This window comes from Falco biarmicus, chromosome 3 (assembly GCF_023638135.1).
Source record: "Falco biarmicus isolate bFalBia1 chromosome 3, bFalBia1.pri, whole genome shotgun sequence".
In the NCBI taxonomy this organism is placed as follows: Eukaryota; Metazoa; Chordata; class Aves; order Falconiformes; family Falconidae; genus Falco; species Falco biarmicus.
Window position 1 is genome coordinate 52,907,423 of NC_079290.1, and position 6,000 is coordinate 52,913,422.

Here is a 6,000-nt window from a genome sequence, read left to right on the forward strand (position 1 = left end):
CTATTCTGCATAAGAGATTCTGTATGTCAGCTCAGGTATAAAAGAAAACCACTAGTATACATATAAAAGGATTTGTCAAGCTTGAACAAACTCACCTTTGCTTTGATGTATAGCATTTTCCAGTTTTAAAGTGTTCCATTGTACAACTAAACTGGGCATGACCAGGGAAACCCAATAATCTCAGTCTTTACCATTTCCTCACAAACTCTGTTCTTCACTTATTAGATTTAAGGTAGCAACTGCCAAGGCTGTCTTTCCCATCATTCTTTGATGACTGGGCTGCTAGTTTTTGCCCCAGAATAAAAATATTCCTAGCTTGAAATAACAGATCTCTTTCCTTAATGTCAACAAGTTACAGCTGTATTTGTATTTGTAAATGAGAGCAAATTACTTCTGTCAGCACCCAGACACTGTATGGCTCTGTCACTTAGTGTTTTGCCATCTATATTCTCTACAAAAACTGACTCTATTTAAACATTCCTTAGTGGATATTGGTAGCATAATATTTGGCCAACAGTCTCAAGTTTGAGAAGATATCAAAAGCTAGTCTTTTAAGGAATAACCTTACAATTTACCTAGCCACAGGGACAAACCTACAGGAATTTATACATTCATGGGCAAGTGTTGCAATGGAGTACATGTGCCTGGGAATAAGGGACATACTCTTTGATTCTACTGCCATAGTATTTATCATGCAACCTATCATACTGAGTGGCAGTGAGTTCTCAGAGTTATATGAAAACACTGCCATCCATTCCACACTTGTCAGTGTTGTCTGTCATTCACACTGAAGACAAACAAGGTCTTTTTAAACTTGAAATAATTAAAAAATGTTCAAAATAATTTGTTGGGCAGAGCCCGCTGAGGAATCACTTGGGTGACATCAGTCTCTAACCAAGTACAAGGCTTCACAGAGCCTCTGGAATATAACTTCATAGTAATATAAAAGAACATGTTTGTATTTGCAAAATGGAATAATTAGGACTGATTTCCCTAGTGTCCTGTAGCCTATAAACACAGTAAGACATTTTGAACAGTCAAATTCATAAAGATTCAAGTCTGAGAGTTGCTTCTGGAGGCAGAGACATCGGCTAGTGTAATAACAATCCCCCCCAAAGGGCCTTGGAGGCTTCTCTAGGCTGAGGGAAATGAGCAGTGAGAGGAAGAGTTGCTGGCACAGACAGGTGAGGTGTCGGAGACAGGATGGAGGTGTCCTTTCACAAAACAGGAACCCAAGACCTCCGTCACTCTTTTGGATGTTTAATGCATCACAGGAAGTGTGGCAAAAAGGTATTTTCCTTGCAGCACCAGCAGCAGCTTAAGGGCTCTGATGTCATGAGCACTGTCAGGTTTCATTGTGCTGCTCTGAGATGTTATTCTCTTTACCCGGAGGGAACTTCTGGCAAAGGTGTGGGGAAGGTACACTGAAATCAGTTCCAGCAGGAAGTCTTGGACAAACCTACTGAATTCAGCGACTACAGTAAGAACTCTTTCAGCCTTGGCAGAAGAAGTACCTAAGGTCCTTTTGCCTTAAAAACCTGGCTGCATCTCTTGGCCCAATCTGGCTACTTAGCCTAGGGAATATTTAGGCAAATGTAGTTGTATAAATTCTCAAGTGCTAATTTTATATTTAAATGGTACTACTTTTGTAGATAACATTGGCAAGAAGGGAAGAACACCACTTAAGAATGGCACTTCTGATTGCTTCTTTGTGACAGGGAACATGAGAAGATTGCACCTCTGCGGGCCTGGTTTGTCTGCCTGAAGCTTGAGTGGGGTCAGCAATAGATTCCAGCTGCCTAATGCACACACTGGTCTGCCGAGGATGGAAATCTGCGTGCCAGCTTTACAAAGGGGTGTCTTCTCAAAGAAATCTGATCAGTGAAACCCTGAGCCCAGCGTTTCTTTATAAGGATTTTAGTCATCTTTAACAGTCAGGTGCAATAATACAATAAATAGGAAAATAAGGTAGGAACCCTGGCTGGGACAGCCATAAGCTTTTGTGTAGGCAAGCAAATACATATTTCTGAGAATGAAGATGCATATGGGTGTTCCAATAACTGAAAGCATGCTGGAAATGCTTTCCTGGTTCTTGGACTTGTATTCACTGTTGGCTTTGCATATTTACATTTGAAATATCAAGTCAGAAGATTTTAATTCTGGTATTTTTAAAGTAAAACTAATTTATTGATTTAGAACAGCAGTGAGGAGAAGGAAAAAGGAGTGGGAGAGAAGTTACACAGGAAGAATGTGGTTTTTGGTCCACATCTTCATGCACCAATGTGAAGTACCTCTCATCTGATGCTGTTTGATGCTCTGAAGCTGAAGAGTGGATGAAATTTTTGAGATCTGTGTGTATCCATTGTGTGTGCCATAGCTTTTTTGTGATTTTGTTACTGTATGATACCAGTAAGCCAATTTTTATGATGTGTTGTGTTAATAATCATGCCTGCCAGAACCAACATACTGTGACTAAGCCTCCAACCAAACTTCTAGAGCAAGTACCCATGCATGTAATGACTTCCTACGACATCAGTTGTCCTAATAAAAAAGAGTCTGCCCAACAATCATTCAGGTGGGAGCTGGCAGAGATGATATGCTGAGATACCCTCTTCAGACTTGCAGATTCACAAGTGCAGTCTTAGTTTCAGTTAAAAGTGACACTATGATCCATAATACTTTGCTGCTAGCCAAAAGTGTTAGTCTGTGCAATAACGTGCTTGAAGCAAGTCAAGTTAGTCCAGCCAGAATGTCCCAATGTTGCTACTGTACAGTGTCTGTAACTGCACAGAGCTCCTAGTGATCTGTGCTTGATCTACAGAAAATCTTGGGAGACATTACTCTGGGCGATACTATGCTATTTTAAGCAGCAAACCTACCTGGCACATTCATCAAATGATATAGGGACTTATTCAAGAAGGGAGGTATGTGTAGTAACAATGCTGCCTTATTTCATACTACATGAAATTCAGGTCAGGAGGAATAGAAGGTTTTTCCACACCAGTGCACGCTCACTTCCACAGCTTCATGGAAAATGGTAGCTATGAAAGCCAACAGTCTGGTACTTCCTTTCTTCATTCCTCAGAGATTGATTCCACCTTGAATACTACAAAAGTTTTAGAAAACTAGCAAGTCTTGATATACAAAATCTTGGAGTGCCAGAAACTATCAAAAATGCCAGAGCACAGTAGGGAAGTATTTCCACTGAATTAAGTTAATTGGAAATAAAATGTATGATTCAAATCATACCTAATGCCCTCTGACAACCTCAAGAAAAGCCTACATTAGTGATATGATTAAAGAGATTATGGGAAAATCAAGTGACACAATTTGTTGCTACTGAAGTTTTAAAATTAGGTGGAATCTAATTAGGCCTTCATTGAATAAGAGTTGATGAATTACATATTCTGTTAATTGCTTGTATAAGAAGCAATTACAAGTCAGGAGAGGTGTTATCTGCTTTGTCCTGCAGCAATGATAATCTTTTTCTTAAGCAATAACAAAATCTAACTAGTCTCTTTGGTAATCAGTAACTTGTTTTGTAATGCTGTCGAGGTACTCTTGGCACATCAGTTTCAGTATTTTGTAATGTGTTGACCTTTCTCTCAAAGGAAGATTAAAGCCTATTTTTTCTTCTCATTTATAGCACATTTTTTAGAATATACAGGAGTTGCAGGGTGTTTGACAGGGGACCAACTTTTTGTTCCGTGTTTGTTCGGTCTTTACCTAAACTAGGGAGGGGGAAGGGGAGCGGAGATCCAACTGCTACAGGACTACAGATCTATAATAATAATAATAATGGATTATTTCTTTTCTCCAGTGTGATGAAGATTCACGGTAGATCCTTTTAAACTGAAGCAGTGTTACCAGAGCAGAGTGTCTGGGCTCAGTTCCAGCAGCTTAGACTGTTAACACGCAGCTAATGCTGCTCAGCTAGTAAAACTAGTTATTACTATGCTCTGTTCTAGTGAGTGCCACCAGATTAAATATTTGTTAAAAACTCAACATTATCCTTACAGCTTTGTCAACCTGAGAGACTGCAGGCTGGTATAAGCCTGCTCTGCCTGCAGATTACACCACAAGGATGCAAGCCGGTTCTAATCTATAATGAAAGCAGTTGTGATACCCTGGCATTGAGTTTGAGCTGCTAATTCCATGCAAGGTTTATAACCTCGGGCTGGGTGCTGTACTATCACCATGGGTTTGTTTATCCTAGAGAAAAGAAAACTAGGGAGGGGTGGGTTTAAGTGCAGTCTTCAGTGACTGAAGGAGGGGTTATAGTGAAGACAGACTCTTCTTGGAAGTATATAATGAAAGGACAAGGGTCAATGACCACATATTGCAGCAAGAAGCAAGGGAAATTCCAGTTGCATGTAAGCAAAAAAATTATTCACCATGAAAGGGGTTCAGCACTGAAAGAGGTTGAGCAGAGAGTCCTTGGAATCTCCACTCTTAGAGACATTCAAGGCTAGACTGGATGAGGTGTGAGCAACCTGCTCTAACTTCAAAGTTGTTCCTCTTTGAAACAAGAGATTGGACTACAGGACCTCAGAGGTCCCTTCCAGTCTGAACAGCTCAGTGGAAAAGGGGCACATCCTACAGATCCTGACATTGTATACATTCCCTCTTCCTCTGTCTCCCTCTGATGTGCTGATTTTTATGTAAAAATACATTTCTTATCATTGAAGGATTTAATTTAGAAATTGTTTTGTACTGGTGGCTTACTTCTTATGGGCTGTTACAGTATGAATGCAAAATACCATCCTAATCCTCAGGAAAACAAATCTCAGAGGAAAAAATGTTCTTGACCCTTCTGGCATGCCACAGAATTTTGAGCTGAACAGCAAAACAGTAAATTGGGTGCTTTGCTGCGTATAGGACATAGAAACAGGAGGGCTGAAGTTGGTACAAGAATAATTCTCAGCTCAGTCAAGCAGAGGGACTGCTTCATAGCTGATCTTTCTCTTCTTACAATGTTAATAATTGTTCTGGCATTAGGTTCCCTGTGCAAAAATATAACTTCTTCCTGGATACAATCTAGATGAGGGGTTGGGCCCCACAGCTGGGAAATTTTCCTCTTTGCCTGGTAAGACTTGATGTTTTGTTCCCCTTATTCTCTGTGGTACACAACACCAGCCTCCAGAGCATCCTATCTTGCTCTGGTATTTAATCTGCATTAAGATCACAAAGGTAGGAGGGAAGTGACCGGTAATATGAAGACAGTCATTGCCTTTGTTGACATGGAAGATGATAGTTATGAGAGGATGAAGACCATCAGAGAGGTTGCTTTGCTTTATCCAGTGTTCCAGAAAATGGTGCTCATCTTAAAAGATGTCTGAACCAGTCTTCACAGGATATTCTGTTTTTAAACAAAAAGCATCCAGAACTTAACTTTTACAAAAACTCTGGATTGCATAGCACGTAACCCCACAACTACTGAAATATCACCTCGTAAATGCAGAGCAAACCAGCTGCACAAAACAGGCAAATAATGTTTTTGAGAAGTAGCATATTAGCACTAAGAGGAGTCCTAGGATTTTTTCATTTATATTTTTGCTATATTTATTTTTCTTGATGGCTTCAATATTGGAAATCGAAACATTGTGGACTGTTTATATTCTGTGAGCCTCCATGTGCACCTTTTATACCTACAACAGCAGGTGACTGCAGTGAAGATGGAGGCCCATACCCCATTCTGTGAAAGAGATGCAGAAATCTACTGATGTTGTATTGATGCGAAAATCCCTTCACTTTTCCCAACACAGGTCAGAAAAGGAATGACTCCAGTGGGGGGAAAAAAAGCCTGGTGTTTGCATTTTTAAGATGATCAAGGTCAGGGAGGGTTATGAGGTTAAAAATCCCTGACAGTCCGGAACTTTGTATTGAAGCAACTAAGTAAAATGGGGACAATAATTTGCTGACTTACAGAAGTATAATGGAATTATATACATTTATACTCATTTCATTATTTTGGAATGAAGGACAGAAATCTATCGATCA